The following is a 14,358-nucleotide window of genomic DNA, read 5'->3' as shown; positions in this document are numbered from 1 at the left end:
GCACCCGCCCGCACTCTCCAACGGCCCCAACGGCATACAGAGCCTGCGGCCGAGACGCGGGGCGCCGAGCCAGGTGCCGGCGCTCACCTCTGAGCCCGCACCCCGCCGGCGCCCGCCGGCCCGGGGCCCTCCGGCCCCGCTCGCCCCCTCCCCGCCGGACGCGTCACAATCCCCGGCGCCGGGCGAGGCTGCTCACCGTCACGGCCCCCGGGAGCGGCGGGGAGTCACCGCTCGGCTTCCTAGCCAGGCTCCCGCAGCCCCGAGGGCCAGCACAGGCGCGCCGGGACGCAGCGCCTCGCGCCGCCGGCCCCTCCTCCGCCGCGGGCTCCCGCCTTCCCCGCCCCTGGCCCGGCTCCGCCCCGCCCCTGCGGCCGCCTCCCGGCCTCCGCAGGTTCCCACCCCGCCCCCGCGCGCCGGCGCCCCGGGCCCAGCCGCCTCCTATTGGCTCCGCCAGTTGCTAGGCGCTGAACAACCGCGGCCGGCATTGGTCGGGTGGGGGCCTGCGGAGTCGCCTGCTCAGCTCCAGAAAGACCCAGGGAAAAGGAAAACCTTATCCCGGAGCCCGAGTGCGCTGCGGGCGCAGCTGCGGCTGCGGCACCTGTTACGCCCTGTGATTCACCCTGCCGGGCCTTGCTCCCCGCCCCCTCCTGTCGCCTGCAGCGTTCGGGGCCCAGGACTGTGCGGGGGCGGGTGGGCTGTTGCTTCTTTAGAGCACGTTTTCAGGGCCCCACTGAACGCAAATACCCATTCTGGGAGCAAAACTGAAGCTCTCGGAGCCACGTGCTTTTGCCAAACAGCCAGCACCCAGAATTAGGTCAGGCCCAACCGAAGGGAGGTTTAAGGGTCTGGAATGGAGATGCAAACGACCCGGGCAGAAGAAAGTTACATGTAAAATTAGGGCAAAGAAATGGCCCTAGGCAGAAGACAAGCAAAGGGAAAATGATTAGGAATGACACTCAGGAACTGGAAGTTTATGCAAAAATGCCCCACACCCACTCAGCAAATATGTGCAAAGAAAACGTATGCCTGCTTCATGGTGGCCAGGGTCAGGCCCGATTCTCCCCCACCTCCTTCCCTGTCAGCCTGAAATTCTCCAGGGAAGGAAAGGGGCCAGAGAAAGGAACGAGATTAGATGGAGAAATCACAGGCATCTGAGCTGGGTTATATACACAAAAATGTACTCCCCCAAGGGATTTTTCTAAAGGAAAAAAGCAGATTTGACATTTTTAAGCTGTTCTGAGAGCACTTTGTTGACACTGAAGAGAGAGGAGGGGATGCACTCCTCAGTTTGCACGCACATATCCTGGACGAAAAGTCAAGGCAAGGGAAGGAGCACGTCATGGTGACAACTTCAGGGCCCAAGGAAATCCCCTTCTTTACCTTTGGCCAAAGTGATCAGAAATCCCACTGGAGGTTGCTGAGCGTGGTGACGACAGCCCAACAGCCCAGTTAGGGCCCATTGTAAGTAGGCTTTTAGCACAGGTGGCTGGGAGAAACCAATTACTGCCAATGATTACCGTGCTCCCTAACTCGGGCTACTATTGGGGATTGGGTGTTACTCCTGCTCCCAAGAGGAGTTTTGAAATTTCAGTTGTCCACCTACTAAAATACCACACCTCTTCCTATCTCAAGAAGCAACTTTAATATGACAGTTTTTCTTTGAAATAGCACTAAAGGCTTCATTTTGACCATTTCACCTCTCCGGAGTCAAAAAGGGAGAACTCACTGTTTGATTAGCTAGAAAAGTTAAGATAAATCAATCTGATAGCAACATCTGGTCCACCCTGTTGTGACCTTACCACTAACAGTCCTATTTTTAAGTTTGGGTCAAACTGAGGTGAGCTCTAGAAAATTTAGTTCCACCCCCAGCAACCTCGGGGATGAATCAGATCCGGCAGAATAAACTAGTGGCTCTCAATCTTTTAGCCTCAGGATCGCTTTCTGCTCATAAAATTATTGAGAACTCAGAAGAGCTTTTGTTTATATGGGTTATATCTATTGATATTTATTAGACTAGAAATTAAAACTGAGAAATTTTAAAACTTTGTAAAAATATAATTGTAAATAAGAACAAAAATGATTTATCACAAATAGCACATTTTTATATTTCCAAGAAATTAATAGGAAGAATTACACTTTAAAATTTTGCACAAATCATTAATGTCTAGCAGAAGGAATTTGGATTTTTGTATCTGTTTCTTCATTCAATCTGTTACACTATTTCAGGTAGCTTAGGGAAAACTCCACTGTTCTCTCGAGAAACTGACAGTGAAAAAGACAAGTGACGTTCTAGTGTTAAAATAAAAATAACTTGACTTTGCAGAGTCCCTGAAAGGGTCTTAGGGACACCCCTCCTCTGGAGATCATACTTTGAGAACCACTAAATCCATCTTGGTATTCTGTCCTTTTTTGTCAGTGACTGGTTGAAAGGCTCAGCATATGACCTAATTCTGGTCAGTACAGAATGAGAAGTAGGGAATGGGGAGCTTCAGGGGAAGGGTTTTATCCTGAGAGTCCACAGGGAGAAATCTTGTCCTTCCTTCTTGCCTTGGCCATCTTCCAGTGAGCCAGCACATTTGGAGCTGTGCTGGCACATCTGAAAACCATGGGAGGAAAGCAAGAAAAATATAGGCATAGATGGTTTGATCATGCTTTTCTCCATTGCACTAAACTGTTACTGTTTTTTTCTACAAATTGGAGGTTTGTGGCAACCTTGCATCAGGTAAGTCTGTGTGCACCATTTTCCAACGGCATGTGCTCACTCTGTGTTTCCGTGTCACATTCTGGTGTGACGTTTGTTGGGTGTCATATTTTAAACTTTTTCATTTTTATTGTATCTCCGATGGTGTTCTAGGATTAGTAACCTTTGATGTTACTATTGTTGGGGGAGCCCCCACAAACCACAGCCTTATAAGACAGAGACCTTAATAAATGTGTGTGTGTCCTGACTGCTCCACTGATTGTCCCTCCATTCCTCTGTCTCTTTCCCTCTTCTCAGGCCTCCCTACTCTCTGAGACACAATGACATTGAAATCAGGCCAATAACTAATGCTACAGTGGCCTCTTATTGTTTAAGGGAAGAAAGGAGACGCATGTCCCTCGCCTCAAATCAAAAGGTAGAAATGATTAGGCTTAGTGAGGAAGGCATGTCCAGAGCAGGATAGGTTGAGAGGTAGGCTTCTCCTACCAAACAGCCAAGGTTGTGAATGTGAAAGGAAAGTTCATGAATTAAAAGTGCTACTCCCTTGAACACATGCGTGACAAGGAGGCAAAACAGTCCTGTTACTGACATGGAGAAAGTTCCAGTGGTTTGGATACAAGACTAAACAAGCCAAAACATCCCCTTAAGCTAAAACCAAGAAAGACCCTACATCTCCCTCCCTCCCTTCCTTTTTCTTTTTTTTTTAGACAGAGTTTCACTTTATTACCCTTGGTAGAGTGATGTGGCATCATAGCTCACAGCAACCTCAAACTCTTGGCCTCAAGTGATCCTCTTGCCTCAGCCTCCCAAGTAGCATGGACTACAGGTGCCTGCCACAACACCCACTATTTTTTCTTTTAGGGAGTCTCCTTGTTGCTCAGGCTGGTCTTGAACTCCTGAGCTCAAGCAACCTACCCACCTCGGCCTCCCAGAGTGCTAGGATTACTGCATGAGCAACCATGCCCAGCCTTAGGTCACTAACTTTCAATTCTCTGAAGGCCGAGAGAGATGAGGAAGCTGAGAAGAAGCTAGCAGAGTGCAAGGTAAAGCAGCAAGTGCCAATGTAGAAGCTGCAGCAAGGTATCCAGAAGGTCTAGCTGAGATAATCAATAAAGCCAGCTACCCTGAACAACAGATTTTCAATGTAAGCAAAACATCCTTCTATTGGAAGAAGATGCCACCTAGGATATAGAGAGAAGTCAGTGCCTGGTTTCAGTGCTTCAAAGAACAGGTTGACCTTGTTAGGGGATAACGCTGCTGGTGACTTTAAGTTGAAGACAATGCTCATCTACCATTTCAAAAATCCTAGGGCCCCTAAAAGTTATGCTTGGTCAACTCTGCCTTTGCTCTGTAAATGGAAAAAACAAAGCCTGGATGACAGCACATCTGTTTACAGCTTTATGGTTTATTGACTATTTTTTTTTTTTTTTGAGACGGAGCCTCAAGCTATCCCCTTGGGTAGAGTGCCATGGCATCACGCTCACAGCAACCTCCAACTCCTGGGCTCAAGCGAGTCTCCTGCCTCAGCCTCCCAAGTAGCTGGGACTACAGGCGCCCGCCACAACACCTGGCCATTTTTTGGTTGCAGCCATCATTGTTGTTTGGCGGGCCCAGACTGGGGATTCGAACCCACCACCTTAGGTGTATGTGGCTGGCGCCCTAGCTGCTTGAGCCACAGGCGCCGAGCTGGTTTATTGACTATTTTAAGCGCACAGTTGAGACCTACTGCTTAGAAAAAGAGATTTCTTTAAAAACATTATTGCCTATTGACAATGTACCTGGTCACCCTAGAGTTCTTGCTACTAGAGATGTACAAGGAAAGTGATATTTCCATGCCTGTTACCACCTCATCCCTTCTGCAGCTAATGAATCAAGAGTAATTTTAAGATTCAAGTCTTACTGTTTGAGAAACACATTTATTTTCCTTTTTTCTTTGGAAACATGTTCAGAAAGCAGAGAAATACATTTCATAAGGCTGTAGCTTCCATAGATAGTGATTCCTCTGATCTGAGCAAAGTAAGTCGAAAATCTTCTGGAGAAGTTCTAGATTCCATAAGATGCCAGTAAGAACATTCATGATTTGGGGAGGAGGCTGAAATATCGACATTAACAGGAATTTAGAAGAAGTTGATTTCAACTCTCATGAATGTCTTTGAGAGGTTAAAGACTTCAGTGGAGGAAGTCACTGCAGAGATCGCAAGAGAACTAGACTTAGAGGTAAAATCTAAAGCTGTGACTGAATTGCTGCATTCTCATGATAAAGCTTGAACAAAGAAGAAGCTGCTTTTTATGGGTGAGCAAAGAAAATGACACCTTGAGATGGAATCTGCTCCTGGTGAAGATGCTATGAACATTGTTCAGATGACAACCAATGATTTACGATATTCCATAGATTTAGTTGATAAAGCAGCTGCAGGTATTTGAGAGGATTAACCCCAATTTTGAAAAAAAGTACTACTGTAGATAAAATGCAATCAAACAATATCACATACCACAGAGATATCAATCAATGAAGCAAACTTCATTGTTTTATTTTAAGAAATTGCCACAGTCACCCCAACCTTCAGTACCTACCACCATGCTCAGTCAGCAGCCATCAACATCAGCCAGGAAAATGATAACTCACTAATGGTTCCAATGATCATTAGCCCTTTTTAGCAATAAAGTATTTTTAAGTTAGGGTCCATACGTTGCTTTTTTATACATAATCCTTTTGCACACATAATCCTTATAAGCCACAGTATAGTGACTTAGAAGTCATGCTCAGAGAAGATAAAATTTTGTGTGATATTTGCTTTATTGCAGTGATCCAAAAGCAACTTGCCATATCTCCAAGGTATACCTGTACAGGCAAGGCCACCGGGAACCCAGATGTTACGGAGTGGCTAAATTAACCCACCCTGGTTCTGCATCTCTCCAGACTGCTCATCGTATGAGAGAGTGAATAGCCTCTTCCTTAAGCCATTCAGGGTCAGATATTTAGTTACCTGCAACCGAGAAGATCTCCACTGATATAGGGGACAAAACAAACAATTTAGCTGTAGCCTGAAATAGTCTGAGGCCATTTTTTTGCCCTGAATTGAAAGAAATTAGCCTTAATAGAACTTTGTATGGTAAGGAAAGATAAAGAGGAAAGATGTAATCTGGAATTTTTTTTTAAAAATGCTTTGCTCTTTTCTCTTGTTCAAGGTTAAGGGGAGGTAACTCTGAACTTTTGCTGATACTTCTGTTGTTTCCCAAAACACATCAAAACATCTACCTTTGCTCCTTTGTAATCTGTATCATAATGGCCAGAGAATTTATTCTAAAACACAAGTCAGATTGTGATACTTCTCTGCTTTGGCTCCCGTTGCTCAGTGTTCAAGCAAAAATTCCTACCATGGCTACAAGGTTCTTACAACCTGCCCTCTACTCCTTTTCCTCTCTGGCCTCATGTCCTTCAACTCTGCAAACTAACCACTCAATTAACCACTAGCCACCTCTCTGTGGCTCTACCTTGACAGGCACATTCCTGCCCCAGGAACTTTGCACTGGCTGTTCCCTCTGTATGTCCTTCCCCTTAGTGTCTATATTACTCACCTCTCCCCTTTCAAGTCTGCTCAAATGTTACTATCTTTGTGAAACCCAACATGACAACATTACTTAAAATTGGAACCCCTTTCCAGCTTTGCAAATCTCTCTTAACCTTACTGTTACACAATCTTCAACCATAATATATAATTTACTTATTTTGATTGTTTTTTAATTATTTGGTCTACCTCCCTCCACTAGAAGGTAAGTCCAATTAGAAAAGAGATTTGTCTGCTTTGTGCATTAATGTAACCCCAGTGCCTGGGACAGTGCCTGGTACTTTGTGATTGGTGATCAATAATCATTTGGTGACTAAATAAATGTATAAATTCCATTAAGTGCTTTCCATTTCAAAGTAAGCGTCTTAGCAGACTGTATACGCATTCCAAGGATGCTGCTCAAAGGTACCACAACAGCAGGCTCTGAATTTGTTGAAAATAAGTTTTTCTTTGAGAATACATCTGATTTGGGGGACAATCCAAAAGTCATTCAGAGCCAAGTCTGATGAACACATTCTACAGAAATATGTTAACGTTACCAACCTGTGTGTTCCCACTGAGTTCAGTGCATTTGAGGGAAAGGTCAAAAAACAAAATGTGTTTGATTTTCTAAGACAGACTGATTCAGAACACCATTTCAAAGAGGAGTTGTAAAAATGTACACAAAGTCCAGAATAAGTACTAGATGTCACTATTTTGTGTTAAAAATAATATGTATATTTATTTATTTATTTATTTCTGTAAGTGTCTGTGTGAATGACTTTCTTCCAACCTGTCTGATGACGTCCATCTTTGCCCCGCCACAACTATGCAGAGTTGTCTTTCAAAAATGAAAATCAGCTCTCACCTCCACCCCCAACACACACATCTGACTTTATGAGCCTTAATAGCCTCTCATTGTATTTAGTAGGAAATTGAACTTCCCACCCAGTCCTACCCAGTGGATCTGGATCCGCTCAGAACTCTTGCCGTGGTGCACCAAGTGCCAGCCATGGTGGCTCCCTTTCTGTTTTCTGGCTCTTTGTACTTGTCATTCAGTCTGCTTGGAAGCCCCTTCCTATAGAGGCACAAGACTCTGATTCTTTTTCATCACTCGGATCGCACCTCCATACGGAAAGCAACCTCCGAGGGCTTGGTTTCCTGTTATTTGTTTCCTCGCTTGTGGTCTTTCTGTTCCTGTTAAAACATAAGCCCCGGGAAGGCAGGGACCCCATCAGTTATGTTCACTTCTGCAGCCCCAGCGGCCCTGTGCCCGCACCTGAGGATTGGTGACCAAACCGTGCATCGTGAGACCGGGAGGGAGGCAAAAAGAGGAAAGGAACATTTGTTTTTTATTTTATTAATTTCTGTGTACATGAATTTTTACGAATATGTATTATGGTGATTTTAAAATATTCTAACTCTGCTGAAATAAATAGGTTCTGACTTTAGTATGTATTAAGTTAATGGACGGTGCCGGTGGCTCAAAGAAGTAGGGTCTTGGCCCCATATGCCGGAGGTGGTGGGTTCAAACCCAGCCCTGGCCAAAAACTGCAAAAAAAAAACCAAAAAAAAAAACCTAAATAAATAAAGTATGTATTAAGTTAATAACCCACCCCTTATTTTACTCACCAGGGTTCCTCAGAAACCAATGTTTCAAATACCTCAGTGGGCCCTCAAGCCACATAGCTGATATTCAGATTAGGATAATAAGAACCAATTTATAAAGGCGCTGTTCTGCAATGCATACCATATGGGTTACTTCAACAACAGGAACAATTTCTGGATCTGGTGGAGAACATTTCTTGTGAGGGCCTGTGTGCTGTAACAGATGAGAAGATGGGTTGAGTCACCTCAGCTTTCACTGATCCTCTGTTCTGGCCAGGACTACCTTTTGGAGATGACAGGATGGATAATGTAAGTCTCGCTGGGTACCACGTGAGGCACTTTCAAATCCTCAGCCTCGTTTTCTTCTCAAGATCAATTTAAGGCTGTTTATAATTAACTGCAAAACAGTGTGGGACGCAGTCCAAGGACCAAGAGACTTTATCCTCCTCCTACTGGGCTAGAATTATCAGCAAATACTCCACAGAAGAGGAGAAAGTGGTCTAGGGCCTGGGGGTCGTCTTCATCCTGCAAACCTGGCAGTAGTCCTACAAATTAAAGAAGCACAGAGACCAGACCCCCAGCTCCGCCCTCTGACTTCTAAAATGTGGCCTTAGACTTAGCTGAGCTTGACTCATCTGGTCATCCCAGTGATTCTCTGTATCCTGCTGCATCTCCAGAGATGGCTCATTTCTAGACAATCCGTTTGGATTTAAGCTAGTAGTAGCAGTATTTGAAATGACAGTGCGGGTCACCTACAAAGTGCTGGCTGAGTCTGCAGGAAAAACAGACCACCACTGTTCACTGTTCCCACCTCTACCCAGGTGAAAATCCCCAGAAAAGCAGACTGCCTCTCCTCCCTCCTGCCATTACCCACATCCCATCCACCCCACCCTGTCACTCACAAACACAGATCAGCAGACAAATGCCTGGGGGTTCCCTTCTCCTGCACGTTCCATTCTTGTGCTCTGGATTTTTGTCTGATCTGCTGAGTGTTTTGCCCTAGGAGTTCTTTTGAAAGCGCCCTGAGTAAGAACACCTGATGAATTTGTCAAGCGCTAACACTTTGACCCCCAACTCTTTGTTTGTACTAAAAATGATTTATTAATTTTAAAATATGCTATGCAAAACTTAGCAATACATAAATCACTCGAGCTTTTGATAAGATACTATCGTAGAAATGTGGTTATGTACCAACCAGAGTAGTTTTCAAACTTTATTTCCAGGAGAGAAACTTACCACCTTTAGTGAATGCTGTGTGCATGTGCAGAAAACATGGGTTTGTGTGTATACATACATATACACATGCCCAGTAGGTAATTATTTTGAACATTCAGGAGGACAGTCCTAAATTCTGATGTAACGCTTAAACCATGTTAACTCAAGTTCTTCACACAAACTGTCTTCTTTAGTATCCAAGCTTTATATGACTATTATAATGTTATTATAAATTTGTGGGACATCTCATTAAATAGCCTATAAAACTTCATGTTTTAAAACATCACCACCAAACATATTTCCTCTCCAATCTCTCCTCCAGCCACCTTGCCTTTCCTCAATCCCCTCTTCCCTTCCAGTAAACACACACACACACACATGCACACACACACATGCACATACACACACAGAGCTAACCTTGCTGACTACAGAGTCGGCCTCTAACCCAGCGGTTCTCAACCTGTGTGTTGTAACCCCCCCCTTTTTTTTTTTTGAGACAGAGCCTCAAGCTGTCCCCCTGGGCAGAGTGCCATGGCATCACAGCTCACAGCAACCTCCAACTCCTGGGCTCAAGCGAGTCTCTTGCCTCTGCCTCCCAAGTAGCTGGGACCACAGGCGCCCGCCACAACGCCCGGCTATTTTTTGGTTGCAGCCGTCATTGTTGTTTGGCGGGTCCGGGCTGGGGATTCGAACCCGCCACCTTAGGTGTACGTGGCTGGCGCCTTAGCTGGTTGAGCTATAGGCGCTGAGCCTGTAACCCCTTTTTAACAATGAAAATACATTGCAACATTAGGAAGGTTGAGAACCACTTCTCTAAACCTTTCTCAGGCAGAGCTATGTAGCTCAGTCTCCTTTTCTAAACTTGCAAATTTAAACCCAGCCAACAAAGATGCACCAAGAAAGTGGGGGATGAAAACTGACCAAAGTGTTTTCCGGTTATACTCAAATCTGTTTAAAAACTAGACAACACACACTATCTTGAATAGTTTGCACTGATTTAATTCTATGCCTGAGAACCCTTCTATCCCATTTAGTCCTAGTCCCCCTCCGTTGCAATTGACCTCAATGATTTAATGAGTATTTATTGATTACTAGGTGTCAAACACTGAAGAATATGAGGTAAGCAAAGCTCTCTTTCCTCAATTGGAGCTCAGAGTTTCCTAAGAAGACGGAATAGTGACAGTATAAGTGCTAGAGGAAAGAACTAGAGTGTGTCACAGGCACTTGAGTTAGATCACCTGGCCTGAAATCTTGGCTCAGCCACCTGGGGCCATGTTGATATGCCTGAGCTCCCAAACCAGCCTGAGATCACCTTCCTCTGGGTATTCCGTTTAGTAAACAATAAATGCTTAGTGTTCTAAGACTCTGTTATTTAGGTTGTGTATTACTTGTAGCCCAAAGCATCCTATCTGATAGTTCACTGCAGAAAGAACTCTCATGAAGTGACCTGAGGGTATGATATTGCATTTTATTAGTAAAAATATGCTTAAGTGACTCAGGGCCCATAGATCAGTGTAGGGCACCAACCACATATACCGGGGCTGGTAGGTTTGAATCCAGCCCAGGCCTGCTAAACAACAGTGACATCTACAACAACAACAAAAGAATAGACGGGTATGTGGTGGGTGCCTGTAGTCCCAGCTACTTGGGAGGCTGAGGTAAGAGAATCGCTTAAGCCCAAGAGTTTGAGGTTGCTGTGAGCTGTGATGCCACAGCACTCTACTGAGGGCAACATAGTGAGACTATGTCTCAAAAAAAAAAAAAAAAAAAACAACCAAATCTCCCCCAAACAACAACAACAACAACAAAATGCTTAATTTTCACAAACGGAAACAGTCAAATGAGCAAAAATAGTCAGTAAACAATGAAATATAGAATTTATTTACAAAGTATTAACTGAATGGAGTAGTTAAATTAGAAATAGGAAAAAAGTGGGATTGTTTATGCTTTGTATTATAAAAATATATAAGATATGAACATTTTTCTGAATAATACTTTCTTTCTTTGCTAATTTAATTGGGCCAGGAAAAAAATTAAAGCACATCAGAAAAATAATTTTTCACAGGATGATTTACAGCTGTTCTGAAATTTTCAGGACACCATCCCATGGTTTTCGCTAGTTCCAGAAAATGTCATGTGTATATAATGTATTTATAAATCAAATCATATTCTAAAGGTATTAGTGAAGCTAGACGTTTAAAAAACTGTGATAAAACTTTTTGTATGAAGAGTAATGTTTTTGTAGAACAAATGATTTCCTTATCATTTATCTATTCTAAATAGAAAGATACGCTGGATTTCCCTAAGAGAGTTTTACCTGTCATCCTTCAAAACCAGACTTTTGCTCAAGAATTTTAAGGAAGAGTTTTCTATAACCTGAACCTCACTCCAGAAGGCTGAGATGTTGCAATCAATCAAACGGTTTGTATCTTTTTATTCTGCAGCTGGCAACTCAATTTTATCTTGTTTATAAATCTCCATTTGATTTTATCACTTATATTTCACCAGGCAGGCTTCATTTTCTGCATTCTCTGTGAAGGAGAAATCCTGGTGGATTTTATTTTCTGCTTCGTAAACCTCTATCAATGATCAGTGATGTCATCAAATAATTGCTGAAATTGAAGTATTGTGCAATAGAAACCCCTAAAACACTCACATAAGATTTGAGGATTGAAAAAGCTTAATATGGATTAAAATATAATATTGATTTAAAGTAACAGCTTAAGTAAAATCCTACGTGAATCTGCCTGTCTCTTTAAGAAGGAAAGCAATTGCCTTCTGCTTGTTGGGCTTTCTGGGTTTATTTTATCTTAGCAGCTGTTCCTCAAGCCGATGTTATTCAGATGCGGGTTTTCAAGCCCCTGGCTATGTTCTTCAGTTTATTGCATATACTATCAAACATAAACCCCAAATTTAGAATGAGGTGGGGGCAGGGACAATCGGAAATACTGAAGGAATGATATTTGGGAAGAAGCCTCTGGTTTTCATTTAACAGAGATAAAGCTGTTTCACACCATCTGTCTAAAGCCCCAGTAACTGTAGCAAGGCAAAACCCCTGAACCTCTAAACACCAAAAGTTGGATGATATATTTAGTAATAAGTGTGTGGGGCTGGGGGCTGGGAGGGAGAAGTATTCTACATGGAAATCATGGGGATTGCTGTGGTTAGAGAAGGTGAGGACAGATCACGCTTCTTGCCACTCTGGAAATAAGCATAATAAATTTTGCTTAACATATGCTACTTTGACCCAGAAAGAATAATTTTACAGCTCATATGCCTCTTGTTTCATCAATTTTCATTTCATTTGTTTTTCAAGGGGTGCAGAGAGCACAGTTGTTAAGAGCGGAAAATCTGGCTAAGAATCTTGGATCTGCCCCATGCTTGCTCTGGAAACTCATACTTTCTTTGTCTGGTTTATACATTAAACTAGTTGACTTAGGTAACAGCAAAGTAGATGCCAAACTTTAAGTTATGTGCGGGGGTGGGGAGGCGTTGTCCTAATTTTTATGTCATATGCAATGATTTCTGGCTGGCGCAGTGGCTCATGCCTATAATCTCCCAGCCCTCTGGGAGGCCAAAGCAGGAGGATAGTTTGAGCTCACGGGTTTGAGACTAGCTTGAGCAAAACGTGAGACCCCATCTCTACTAAAAATAGAAAAACTGAGCCAAGAGGATCGCTTCAGCCCAAATTAGAGTTTGCTGTGAGCTATGGTGCCATAGCACTCTACCCAGAGTGACAGCTTGAGAATCTGTCTCAAAAAAAAAAAAATTTCCTAGTAGTAATATTAATGATTAAGTGCGTGATGATTACTTGTCAAGGACTGTTCTAAGTGCTTTGCATATTAGCGACTATATGAAGTAGGTATCATTATTACCTTTGTTTCCAGATGGGGAATTAAACAGAGAGAGGTTAAATAAGTTGCCCAAGACTATATACACCGTGAGTCGGTGTCAGAGATGTGGCTTACAAAGCTTTCCTCATGGCTACCACGTTATTACCAAAGACTGATGATTAAGAAATGGATGTCTTCAAACTCGGGTAATCCCCTTCCTTCATTCCCCACCCCCAGTCCTTCCCTAACCCTCTCTCCTCTGAAGTATACAAAGACTCTCCTCCGAGTGATACAGAGCAAGGAGAGATTTAAGAGAATCAATTCTACACCCTCAACTTCTATGCTTTCCTGAAGTCAATCTACCTGAAAATATGCTTGTGATCTGTTTTCCATCCCACCCTCTCTGTTATGCCCAGGAGTCTCTCAAAGACCATGTCACTAGACAAGTCAAATGGTAAGAGGAGTTCTTTTATTGAAGAGCCGGCTGGGCAACCGTCTCAGTGTCCCAACATGGGGTTTCTGAGAGCAGCCCTGAGGGCTTAAGGGGTCGAGTTTTTAAGGCTTGGTCTATATCCTGGTTGGCACGCAGGCTGCCCACCCAGGTGCATTTGGGTAGGTTAGCAAGCATTGTACAGAAGTAGAATTTTGCGGTTAGTTAGTCATACACCTTTGTTTCAGTACTTTCTCCACCTTGTATTTCTTAAAGGTTAGTTCGGGGACAGTTGTTACTTCCGGGTCCGTTTCTCAGGGGGTTAGTCAAGCAAGAAGTCAGTGAGTGCTTTCCCGTCTATCTTGGGAGTGAATCAGACTTACTCCATTCTGTTGAGGTCTTGAGGCCCAGAAGTTTGCCAGGACATAACTGGTATTTTTCTACCTTAGTCTAGGCCTCATATCACAACTGCTGTTTTCCTCACTTGACAAAAAGTCTTTCTTCTCCCAGATCCCACATCTTCCTATGGTGCATTACCCCACGTGCCTAAAACATGGGAAAATTAGGAGCATTAAGAAAGGGAATGGCTATCCTGACTGGGGAACAAAACTGTCACTGGATAGAGCATTAGACATAATTTAAATCATAGACCGTTGCATGATATTTGGCATGTAATTGAAAGGAGCTCGTGAAATTGAAAACCACTGCTGCAACAATTCCCCCCGTTCCCATCTACTCATTTCTGTGAGCAAAGTCCCTCAGCCCTGACATCTACAAAGACAGTGTCAAATACACAAACGGAATTGAGGTGAACTCTCTCTTCTTCCAGCTATAAATAATATTCTCTCACCAGCACACTGGAAAAGAAAAGGCCCTTCCATATGATTAACAAATGCATTTTCCACAAAATTTTATCCTTTATGTTTAAAAAGTTATCAATTTGTAATCTTACTCCTGTTCGATGTATTGTGTGCTACTAATAATTCTGGTGACACCCCCACCTGGAGACGATTGGAGCATCTC

The 14,358-nt window shown here is 43.5% G+C and overlaps 1 protein-coding gene across 3 annotated transcripts in view; it reads right to left on the bottom strand.

Annotated features, from left to right (window-relative positions):
- The window catches only part of SSX2IP (SSX family member 2 interacting protein), a 34,690-nt gene extending 34,286 nt beyond the window's left edge, over nucleotides 1–404 (bottom strand). The window contains exon 1 of one of the 3 annotated variants that reach the window (XM_003784191.3): nucleotides 197–404. The gene's annotated coding sequence lies outside the window, so the exon portion shown is untranslated. The remainder of the gene's footprint in view (nucleotides 1–196) is intronic. The other 2 variants (XM_012801763.2, XM_023509850.1) reach the window with 2 other exon arrangements.
- Between the last annotated feature and the right edge of the window lie 13,954 nt (nucleotides 405–14,358).

Source organism: Otolemur garnettii, unplaced genomic scaffold, assembly GCF_000181295.1.
Source record: "Otolemur garnettii isolate 467f Iridium unplaced genomic scaffold, OtoGar3 scaffold00010, whole genome shotgun sequence".
In the NCBI taxonomy this organism is placed as follows: domain Eukaryota; kingdom Metazoa; phylum Chordata; class Mammalia; order Primates; family Galagidae; genus Otolemur; species Otolemur garnettii.
This window is presented reverse-complemented; position numbering and strand designations above follow the sequence as displayed.